This window comes from Grammomys surdaster, unplaced genomic scaffold (assembly GCF_004785775.1).
Source record: "Grammomys surdaster isolate TR1022 unplaced genomic scaffold, NIH_TR_1.0 211, whole genome shotgun sequence".
Classification (NCBI taxonomy): Eukaryota; Metazoa; Chordata; class Mammalia; order Rodentia; family Muridae; genus Grammomys; species Grammomys surdaster.
The window spans coordinates 2,750,972-2,763,358 of record NW_021604656.1 but is presented as its reverse complement, the minus strand read 5'-3'; the positions used below and the strand labels follow the sequence as shown (position 1 = coordinate 2,763,358).

At 43.8% G+C, this 12,387-nt stretch overlaps 1 long non-coding RNA gene across 1 annotated transcript; it reads right to left on the bottom strand.

The window, feature by feature from the left end:
• Positions 1-5,170: 5,170 nt before the first annotated feature.
• On the bottom strand, positions 5,171-10,275 carry LOC114624856. The gene is made up of 3 exons (XR_003711979.1): positions 9,995-10,275; positions 9,037-9,126; positions 5,171-5,273 (listed from the first exon to the last, which is right to left on the bottom strand). It is a non-coding gene; the product is annotated as an uncharacterized LOC114624856 (long non-coding RNA).
• Between the last annotated feature and the right edge of the window lie 2,112 nt (positions 10,276-12,387).

Genomic DNA, 12,387 nt, shown 5'->3' with positions numbered 1-12,387 from the left:
TTCCGGTACATTCAGACAGTCATTTGGAAGACTGGTCTGGGAATGTTCAGGCTGAAGAGATGGCTCAGTGGTTAAGGGTCCTTTCAGCTCTTCTGAAAGACCTAGGTTCTAGTCCCAGCACACACAGAGTAGCTCAGTGCTACACCAGTTTCTAGGTGGTCCAATGCGTTCTTCTGGCCTCTGTGGGCACCAGGCATGCATGTGATACATACATGGACATAAACACCCATACACAGAAAATGAAATAAGTTTAAAAGTCAAAAATAAAGTAAAATTCTGGAATGCCTCTCTTTTTTCTTCACATAGCACCTTTATTGATTCTCCCTGAGTTTTGCATCATGTACCCCATTACAATCCCTTCCCAGTCTTTCCATGTTCGCCCTCCCCGCTTGTGAGGCCCTCCATGTGCAAAAAAGAAGTAAAAAATCAAAAGGTCCACTTTGTGTTATCTCTGTACTCATTGGAGCATGGCCAAACTCTCAGGGGCCTCCTGCCCCTGAAATAGAACTGGGTCCTTCCCCTCCCACACCCCAGACAAAGCCATCAGTTGTGGAGAGCCACACTTCAGTGTCTCTGTCACACTTTATAAGAGTTCTCTTCGGTGGCTTCCTGTCTGGGCTGTTACTTTAGGGAGGGTGAGAGGATTGGGAGGTAGAGGCTGTCACAAAAGCTAGGAAGATTATTATATTTTAATCCCCAAATAGAAAATGGTGAGTGTTGAAAAAATTGTCAATTAAATTGAAACCTGTAAGCACTGCTGGCTGGAGTGACGTGGGACGCAGCTGCCGCAGAAAACACCATGTCTTTCCCTCAGAAAGATGAACAGAGTCACAGGTAACCTGGTAACTCCATGAGACCCGAAAGCCACACTCACCGAAGTATTTGCATATCTGTGCTCACAGTAGAGTCAGGGCAGTCAAGTGAGAGGCAGTCAGCATCCATCTCTGGTGAATAAAGACCTCACAATGCAAACACATGGCATGAAACATTGTTTACTCTTTCTTAAAGGGAAAGGCCCGCGTCACACCTTCTGTGAAAGAAGCACAATTAGCCAGATGCAGAAGGACCAATACTTTGTGACTCCATTTATACAATGCACCTGCACTCAGTCAAATGTCTAGAGACAGAGGGAAGAGCGGTGTGGCTGTCACAAGCAGAAAACACAAAGTAGCTGTTCGATAAGCACCGTGGTATAGCTGAGGGAAAGTCATTCTGGACTGATAACAGTGGAGCCTGTTTACATCAATATAAATATGAAAAACTTAGTACCATTGAACTGTGCATTTCAAATAGTTAAGATGGTGAGTGGATGTTTACGCTTATTTTTCTATAATGGAAATTTAAAATGTTTATGAAACAGGGTAAGTGGCATTCCATACGAACAAAGACGTACTAGTGATGTTTTCTTCCCAATGGATTCCAGATAACCTTCCTTAAACCTCTCAGGGCATAGCTTCCATAGTCACCAGCTTGGCTTTATCTTGTCGCTGGTGTGAGTAGGAGCTTTTCTGAGAAGAGAAGGACACGGAGAAGGGGAAGCCCTTGCCCTTTTGTGTTGGGCACATGCCACACGCTCAGCGTGAGCTGGTGGTATCACACTGTCTTCTCACAGCAGTTCTAGGTTTGCAAAAGAATCTAAGACCCACGGAGAGGTTAAATAGCCCACCAGGGGCTGACATTTTTTTTTTTTTTTACTCAATGTTCCCCTAGAACTGGGAACTTTGCAGGGCTCAGGGAACTGAGCAGTAAGTAAAGAAATGACCTGGCTCTCTTACAGAGAAAGTAGGCCATAATAAAGTGGTCCCACGGCTATGAGAGGCTGGGACACTGAAAGTCTGGGTTGTCCAGAGAAGCAGCTAGGGAGTTGGAGTGGAAGTGAGGGTCAGGAAGATCCTGCAATGTATTATGGGTTAACCTAAGGATCTGGCTTGATTCTAAAGGCAGCAGGATCCCTGGAAGGCTTTTGACTGGTGAGTGAGTGAGTTGGGAACCCTGCTCTGGGTGCCCTGGGAGAATGGGTTAAAGAGGAGTGAGTGTGTGAAGGGCTCTCACTAGACCCTAGGGAACTCTGCCTGGGTCTCCAGAGCTGGCTCTTCATGCTTTTCACCAGAAAGCCACAACTGGGTTTACTTCCCCAGCCTATGACCAATACCTGCTTTTGCTTCTTCTCAACAAATCCTCCATGAATCTCAGAGACCATTCACAGCCTACCTGAATGTTGAGCTTCCTTAAGCACTGGACCAGGAGCATTTAAGGTGCTGGACAGTGATGCAGATGGTGAAGTTGAAATGAAATCTACGGAACTTGTGAGGTGGTTGCAGTTACCACCTGATGGCATGTCATAGCTGTGGTTGGGGAGTGTCAAGGCTGTTGTAACTTGATTTAGGAACTTAGACACAGCCAGTCTGATTTGCATTTTACAAAATTCTAACAGATCCTCACATGCCTGCTCAGTTTTATCATGTGTACCTCCCCCTCAACATTCCTTAAAGAATTCAGGTCTAGAAGGCTCCATTAAAATTCAGCCATTATCAGCAGCGAGATCTGCATTGCAGGCAAACACAATTTTCTCCCTGAAGTAGTTCAGTGCTATGGATAGAGAGTCCCGTGTTGAATTTTATAACTCACGCACCGTGCTTATGTGTCCCCACCCACCTACAGACCAGTCAAACCACTAGATCACAGTCACTCAGAATGAAGTCATCTTAGAGATCACTCCCTTGCCTCAAGACAGAGAAACTATAACCCCAGAAGAAGCAGAGAGGCTCAAGCTACTAGGAGAGCCAGCAACTAGAAATGTATTTATTACTGTGCATCGGAGCATCTGAGCTCAAATAATAGGAGAATATGTCCTCACTAAAAAGATGAGGTCATCTCAATTTATACCCAGTCTTGGTTTGCATTTAGCTTCTTTTATGCTAAGAATCCCTTGTTTATTGGTTAATTCTGTCTCTGAGTCATTTTTGAAACCATTACCTTGATCAATTCTTATCAAACCAGAAGATAAATATCCTCTACCCTGCAATGGGGAGAGACCAAGGTGGTAGACCTTGTGAAGTGAAGAACAGGGGTTAGAATTTGTACCAGCTGGCCAGCTTCCAGTATCAGGATTGAGTTAGGTCGAATTGAGTTGTTAGTCAAAGGGGCCCCGTGGGAATCCCCAAACAACCCGTGCTGTTGCCAAGACTATAGGCTACTCTTCATAAACAGGCAGCAAGGCCTCATTACTGAAGACAACATTACACAACTCATTGATGCTAAGTCAGTACGTACATAGAACCTTCACCCCTACATTCTAGTGTCTTTGGTACAGGAAGGAACTCTGCAGACCCTCAAAGGAGACACATAAACACCAAGCCAGACACAAAACCTTTATCTACTGGTGTACTGCATGCAAGACATGCTAGGGCAATGCCACAAAGCTTGTGGGACTAACAACCAATGACTGACTTGACTTAAGGCCCACTCCACCAGACGGGACCCATGCCCACCACTGATTGGGGTCAAGAAGCTGAGAGTAGATAGCCCAGGGACCTCGGTTAGAACCAAATAATATTGTTCTAAAAAATGGTGGGGGGTGAGGGGAAATGTAGTGATAAAATGACTCCTAATGGCTTTCTAATATATTCACAGATCAGTGAAACCACTGATCTGCCATCATCAGAGAGGCTTCCTCTCATAGCAAATGGAAAGAAATATAGAGACCCACAGGCAGACTTTACACACACTGACAGGGACCTTGGAACCTTGAGCCTTAAACTGGACATCACCATCAAATCCCTCCCCTCAGAGGTCAGAGAACCCATCAGAAGAAGAGGCAGGAAGAGTGTAAGAGCCAGAAGGGGTGAAGGACACCAAGAAAACCAGGCCCCCTAAAACAACATGAGCAAAGCTCATGTGAGCTCACAGAGGCTGAGGCAGCATGCACATTGCCTGCATGGGTCTGCCCGGGGTCCTCTGCACATGGATAATGGTTTCCAGTTTGGTGTTTTTATGGGACTCCTGAGGAAGCAAATGGTGGGTCTCTTATTCATGTGTCGTCTCCTGGGCTATTTTCTTTCTCTTGGTTTGTCTTGCCCAACTTCTCTGTGATACTTTTGTTTCATCTTATATTTTATTTTGTTATTTTCCTTTTTTTAAGAATGAATGGTGAAAAGGTTAGTAACTGAATACTCACTGACACCTGCTGGGAGAGGAAAACGCAGCTTTCTCCGTGGAGTGACACTGGGTGTGTCAATCACTCCAGTAGAGTGACCCTGGGAATATCAACCACTCCAGCACAGGCCTCCTGTTTAGAAGAAGTCGGCCAACATATAGTAAGGCTACACAGGATTGTTTTTATTTTTTTTATTTTTATTGGTTTTTTGTTTTGGGGGTGTGTGCATATGTGTATGTGCTTTTATTTGGTTACAGTTTGGTGAGGGTGTTGCCTTTGGTTTGGTTTGGTTTGGTTAGGTTTGGTTTGGTTTGATTAGGTTTGGTTTGGTTTGGTTTGGTTTGGTTTGGTTTGGGGGGATATAATTTTATTTTCCTTTATTGATTTTGGGGAGTTTTGTTGTTATATTGGATTTTTGTTTCTTTTTTTTTTGAGACAGAACTTAAAGTTGGGTGGGTAGGGAGTGAGGGAAGATACAGAGAGACTTAGTGGAGGGGAAGAATATGATCAAATTATATTTAAATTTAAAATTGTTTTAAATAATGAAAAATATAATAACAATAAATAATAATAATAATAACAACAACAACAACAATAATAATAGAATGTGTACCCGATAGCCAATAATCTTCATTCTAATTCTTTCTCTGTGGCCAGCAGACCCTTATACCCTCAGATTGCCCAGTGTAAACCTTAGATCTCGCCTGCTTCTCTATTGGTAAGCGCCTGTACATCCTTAATTGAAGGCGTCAACAGGATTCCCAAGTCTCTTGAAATTTCTTCATGTCAAGAAGTTGGGGACCCTTTTTCCTTCACATGATTGCCCTTAGAGAATCAGAGACGTGTTGAACTGGTGTCTGGACTACGGGGCTTGTCTGGACCCCAGGGCTATCCCTAGGAGCGGCTTCACAGGCTCTGCGTTGTACTGAGATTCGGATGCAGTAAATCTCCAGTCGTCCCATTACAAGATGGGCGCCGTCATTCTCTTTGTTTCGTAAATGGAGGGAATCAAGGTCCAGAAAGAATAGTTACTTCTCTGTGCATGCAGGCAATATCGGCAGGCTCAACGGAGTTCAGTCAACATCTTGTAGAGATGCTTACTCTCCTGAAGAAATGCCTGTTGACAGAATAGTTGAAGTTATCCCCACCCTCCTGAGTCAGCCTGTGTGTTTCCAGAAGCTATGAGCGAAGGCAGTCCTAAGCCAGGTGTGTCACCGATGTACCAATTGAGCAAGGCAGCCTCTCAGTGGGTTCCCGAGCAAAGGAGGCCAGCTACAAACCAACAGCCTGCCTTAGGACCCTGGGGCTCCAGGAAGATGGCGCCTGTGGTTAATTCCAGAGCCATGGCGCTGTTTCCCACCTCTGTCTCAGTCCTTTGATTCCTAATGGCTTTAGCTAATTCCTTTGTGCCATCCCCTAAGGGTTATATCACCCTAAGTGAACAGAGCCTCTTTTCAAGGACCCTAAAGAAACTAGATTTTGTAATGGGCCCCACAAATTAGAGGGCTGGAGAGGCCTCTTATTTGAGGATAATCACCGTTCATTTTGTTTAACAACTTATTTGAAGATAATTAGAGCCCCACTTCTTCATTCCGAGCCACCTCCTCTGTTTTCTCTTGTCCTTGCTTGAGAACCCTGAAGCTGACTCTCAGAGTAATTTTCAGTGGATCCCAGGACACCCGGAAGTGCATACTGGCTCACTACCCTTAACCAACAACTTCCAGGATACCTGGCATGCCTATGAGCTTTAGAAACCAGCACTAGTGGTCCAGAGAAGAGAAGAGACACAATCAAACCTTTAGTCTCCCAACAGCCTTAAGAAGTCAGATGCTTCCGCCTCTTTAACCTAAACAGCTCCTCACACTGAAGTGCAATAGGAGAAAGTGAAGACTTTCAATCAATGAAACACTAAGAGTGAGTGGATATTTCTGGAGTCAATAATAACGGGACTAGCAAGATGACCCAGAGAACAATATTTTTGGTCAGCTCTGATTTACCCAAGTGTTAAATTTGCTGCATAGAGGCTTCCCCCACAGAAAGTAGATCTGTGAGCTCAGTCAATCCTGTAAATAAATATTTAGGAGCCAGAATTCTTCTTGTTGAATGAATTTGTTCCTATGAAGTATGATACAGTCAGGAAGCCAGATCCCCCTAGAGAATGAGACTCCTGGTTTCATGTTGTTTTGAAATGAACTAGTAACAATACAATTATGATGCCTTGTGTCTCTCAGCACCCAGATCACGATTCCAACAATCTAATGATTGCCCCATTTGGGTGAGCTCACATTTTACCTCCATGAAGTTAGGTCTGAGGAGAGAGGAACTGACCTGTGGACAAGAGGACTTAGAAATGAGAGTGAATTCACACCACTCAGATTGTGAGAAAGGTCTTTTGTTCTGCGATACCAATCCCATCCTTCCCAGGGTCTGATGAATGTGTCATCTAACATCCTTTCCAGCAATGTTGACTTTTAACATAACCGAGTTTCAATAGGTTAATGTGTGTGGTTGCTTGATGATGGGAGACCATTAGAGATCCGGCTGGAAGTTAACCAACTGACAAGAAAGTACAGATTTAAATAGTCCTCTCGGAAATGGTTGGATTGAGAAACAAAAAATAAGAATGAAACAGAAGATCTGCTCCATACGCGGGGGCAAGCTTGAGGTGTCGCTCATCTGTGGAACCTCACATGCTACCAATGGAATCATGTTTCGTGCGCACCTGAAGCACTTATAACTACGGAGCAGAAACTAAGCCCCGGAGAAAGACTTCCCAAATACTAAAAGACAAATAGAACACCACCCTAACCATGGTATCTTAAAATGCAGCAAAAAGCAAAAACATGTATTCATGTGTATTTAACACATTTAGAAACTAAGAAAACCCGTGAAAATAATTTGTCAAACCAGAAATTATAATGAAAAACTGTCAAATACACACCAGGTAAAGAAAACATTATTACTGAAAGCTTGGATGATTGCCAAATCATAAGCTTGGGGAGGGGGTGAGGTCACAGCCTTGAAAATAGCTTACAAAACAGAAAAAAAATATATTAATGGGAACATATCCCAGTAAAAAGTTAGAAAAACAAAACCCATTGATTCAAACCTGGAAGATTCTATAAATACAAAAGTTTCTGAGACCCTGAGTTTCTGACAGGTGTCACATATTCAACTAAAGATGGTCAAAGAATCTCTGACAGAGACAAAGCTGTCATTAGGTGCCCACGGGTACATTTAAAACTCACTTTGAAGCTTCAGGGAGAACAGGCACCATCTCCTGGTCTCAAGCTGGGTGATTCCGGCTCAGGCCTCCTTTGCAAGTGTGTTGAAGCTGTCAGTGTGACTAAAGGCGCTCCAATGACTCAACAGGAGCCAAGCGGCTTCTGCCACAGTTACTCTGACAACTTCCCTGTGATATCCTCACCATCCCTGCCAAGAGGGCCTCTCATGGGCACGATTACATCTTGCTTTGCCCAGGGTGAGTACTCTGGGACAGAAAACAAGGTTTCAAGGGGGAAAGCCACCATCTCTTAGGGTCTCATCTCTGGAGTGATATATCTTCCTTTTGGCTGTATGTTGGCAGTCACAATGGCGGGGACCATGGAGGGTGGGAAATCCCAGGAGAGCTGGGCCGAGAGTGCCGTGAGGGAGGATGCTGAACACAAGAGTCTCACAAGATGGATTTGACTTGGTTGTGATCTCTAACATAATTCAGAAAAGGTGAGGTTAAAAACAGTCCTAACTGGGCATAACCACTAGGCTTACATCTGAGGTCCAAATGATGTTGAAATTCTAGGCAAGGTGGTGGCTTAGGGATCGGGTTTCTTGACATGTGGACTGAGATTTAAGTACATTCTGTGTTTTACTTTCACTATGAACCCTGAAAAATATCTATTTTCTCCTAAAATAGCTTCAGCTCAGCAAGCCCCTTGGCGTATTTTGCTGATCTACCTCCCCATCACTTGAAAGTCTATATCTCCTCGGAAGGAAATTTGATTGAAATGTTTTTAATTCCTTTACATAAAAATATTGAAACTCAGGTTACTAAGAGTCATCTCATGGCTAACAAATCCTCAGTTTTCATGCAAAAGCAGATTGATCTGTTTTACTCAAAAATATTAAATCTTGCCTCACCAAAAGTCAATGAAATACTAACCCAGTAAGAGTTAAATTTAACCACTCACAAGTCAAGAGGTCTTGCTAACTATGCCAGGCAATTTTTTTCGGTTAGTTTAAAATATTGGCTGGATACTGCCATCACCACCACCACCATCACCACCATCTCTCCACTTAGCTGAATTGCATAATCTCTTTCTATCTTGTAAGCATGCAGAGGTAGCAACATAAAGCACCGAATGGAGAAAATCACTTTATTTCAATATCTCTGAATGGTTACGATGAAGCCCTGGTCTCTGGTTTCTTTTCCTTCTTCCATGCTAACTCCAGGCCATCGACAGATTTTATCTCACACACACGCAAAAAAAAAGGTGGATGGCTCCTGAAAAATGGTACCGAAGGTTATTCTCTGGACTCTCCATAATTGCTCATATCCACGTAAACATGTATGTGCACTAGCACATACAGGAACACACACACGCATGCACGAACATACTCATGGATGTGATGACTCATGCCTGTAATCCCAGCACCAGGAGTTAAGCCAGGAGGATCTTGAATTCAAGATCAGCACAGGCTACAGAAAGACACATTGTCTTGGTGACCAAAACAAAATAAAGTATCCATCACAGAGCTGCCTCGTCATTCCATTAGATATTCTTCAATCGTCTGTTCAACTCTTCATACATTCCTCCATCCATCTATCCATCAGTCCATCACTCCGTCCACCCAACTAGCTGTCATATTCACTAATCACCTACCTGTTGATCCAGCTAATATCCACCAGTCAGTTCGTCCATTCCTGTGTACCTTGGACCGTTCATCCATCACAAATATCTGGTACTCAGTAACTGTTTGGTGACGATGACAAATAAAATAAAAATGGAAGAATTAAGTGAAAATGAAAACAGAAAAGTTCACGAGGGGTTGCATAAACTACCAACAGCTGATTGTCAAATTTTACCAGAGTTGCTAATCTCGCCTTCTCCTCAACGCTTTTCTGGGAGGAAGTCATTTTAAAAGCGAGGAACCTGTCTTGTTGATGCTTATCTCCCGAGTGAAGACTACCACAGTTCTGTCTACAAAATGGGCTGACTGTGATTTTTATTGACTAGTTTCTGAGGACATTTGGAAAATGATCAAGAAACACCCCTGCCTCCTTTGCGTTGTTGTGGCATCCTGCAGCAGGATCAAAACGAGGGAAGAATTAGTTAAAGTAGATAAAAGTAGAACTCGTGGGCATGGATTCTTGTTTACAAACCACTGCTCTGTTCTCTACATGGAGCTGTGGGCACAGGCTGACCCCTAATTCGCTGTTTTGATGGCACTTTTACCATATCTAGATCCTTCCAATAGGCTGTCTCCCTCGAACCTATGCAGACATCGGAGTGTGACCACAATGCCATTCTTCATATTTCCGTCTAGCACAACCCCTCCTTCCCCCTTGCCTCCTTGTGTGTCACTCAGGCTCCTTCGTAGAAGGATCGTGGGAACTGCGGACAGAGACAGGCAGACGTAGAGATTTGTTTTTGAAGATTCGGTTCATGAGATTGTAGCATCAGGCAACTGAGTTTTTCTGAGGAGACTTGGGTGAACTTGAGACCCAGGGGAAAGCTGGTGAGACAACCCAAATGCAGAGGAAATCCGGGGAAATTTCTCTAAAAACCCTATATTTTTTTCTCATGAGCCCTTAGTAATGTAGAGAGTGCTCACACTTACCATGAAGGGGAGCATTCTTGCTCAAAGCTTGCAGAGCTTTCAAGGTTAATGTAATTCATGTGCATGTGCCTGCATGTGTGTGTGTGTGTTTGTGCATGAGTATGTGTGCATGAGTGTGCATGTGTGTACCACACCCAGGATGGCTGGAACACACACTTCCTTGTGGCCTAGACTGTGTGGCTAAGGTTCTCATCGGAACCTTCGTCTCTCTCCATGCTGCCACCAAAACTGTGATTTATTGGCTTCATAAAGTTGAGTCTTTGTGTCAACTTGACTAGCATCTTTTTACTCCAATAGTCCACTGGTTTGAAGTTAATTAATAATTAGGTGATTTCTTCTTTCACCAGAATAAACCAATCCTGAGACAAAAAGACACATAAGCATACAGAAGCAGACACAGACATACAGAGGCTGATAGAGGCACAGCTCTAGGGAGATTTGGGGGTGAATTTCTGAGATGCATTTTCTACAAGGCAGGCTCTGAAGGGAAGGCTTTGGCCTTCTCATTGGCCCACTAACAGGTCACAGTATTTTTACAGCCCTTGATGACCCCCTCTGAAAAATCTATCTGAAAGATGCCAGAGGCAGAGATTTTCATCCAATGTCTAAGGCTACTCTTTCACTTTATCCACAAGCTTCTCTATACCAGACGGCAGAAAATCTGCAAGCGTTTGTCCCTGTTCAGGACAGTATGGAGGCACAGTGAATGCTCAAAAGTGTGGCCACCATTAGTGGTTCTGCAGCAATGGCTTTTCGTTCGCATCTGAAGGCTCCCAGTGGAGGAAGGTCAGTGGGTAAAACCCAGAGCTTCGGAGAAAGCTAGAGAAGGGCTCTTTTGTGGATGTTTTTAGGGATATAGCACATCTTAGAAATACCCGTGAGTTTTGTAAAAAGAATAGAAATCTTTTCTTCGCTTCGGACAATGGGGGACAGAGCAGGGATTGTAGGGAAGCCATTCTTCTTAAATCAAATGAGAAAGAACTGAAGAAAAGTGTATGGCCAGCCCCTGAGGAGCATACCCTTCTAAGCAGGGTAAAAGACTTTTTCAGCAAGTTCTGAGACAGACTGAGGGCCCAATGCTAAGGTATAACTCTACACCCCCACCCCGGCTCCGTCCCACCAGTAATGAAGGCGATATGAAACAGAGGCCCTCAGAGAGCACACACCCAAGTGGGCTTCGTGTTCCGGCAACTGTTCCAAGGCAGGCCAAGGCCACGTCAGGTCCAATTAGTATCAATGAGGACCATCTGTGTTTAGGCAGCCATGTTACTTAACGCAAACATTTCATAATTACAGCTTCTTGCACACACCGTGTGTTATGAGATGTGGTGTCCCGGTGTGAATCAGAGTCACTTTTTTTTTTCCAGAATTGTCAGCAGCGTGGTCTGGCGAGAACGCAGCCTGCCGAGCGCCCTTAAGAGCATTCTCTGGAATATTGAATTAAGTCCAGTCCAGCTTTTTTCTCTTATCTGTGAAATCTTGTGGTTTGGGTTTTGACTGTTTTTATAAAATGAAATATATAACATATATAAAATGCAAATAAAGTTGAGGTTAGAGCGGTGTGTTTCGCTCTCCCTCATGCCCTTTTCTGGAGACATCTGTTTTTCCTCCTCCTCCTTCTCTTCAGCGACTTAAGCTGAAGTATAAAGGTTCAATTGTCAAAGAGTCTGAAGGACTCCAGCTCTAACTAGCTTTTCACCATTAAGAAGCAAATCAGTTTATAAGGATTTAACTAGCCTGGGGATACTTTCTCATTTCTCCTGCACTGAACAACTTATATTGGCTTTGGAGTCTCCAGGAATCCAATAGCCCTAGGCTCAAAGCCGAAGATAGTTTGAAGTCCTTACAGTGTATTCGGTAAGTCCTCATAGACAGAGATGTATGGCTTGGGATGAAAAGGATATATGACTATCTCAATAAACCTTAATAGCCATAGTCATTCAAAATCGGCTTCCGAGAAAGAGAGAGAGAGAGAGAGAGAGAGAGAGAGAGAGAGAGAGAGAGAGAGAGAGAATATGACGCATGCCAAGTTGCCAAGTGAGAATAACCACCTCAGGGACAGCCAAGCCTTTGGGCCCTCCCAAGCTCAGCAGAACGTTGCAAAAGATGAAAACTCAAGTCAAACAAATGGGAATAAGTAGACAGAGCTGAATGTGGTGGCTCACAGCATTAATCCCAGCACTTGGGAGGCAGAGGTAGGTGGGTCTCTGAGTTCAAGGCCAGTGTGGTCTACAGAGCAAGTTTCAGGACAGCCAGGGCTATGCAGAGAGAGCTTGTCTCAAAACATACATGTACTCAAAAATAACTAGATAGATAGATGGATAGATAGATAGATAGATAGATAGACAAATGGATAGCTGGATAGATAGGCAGATGGATGGGTATACAGAGGA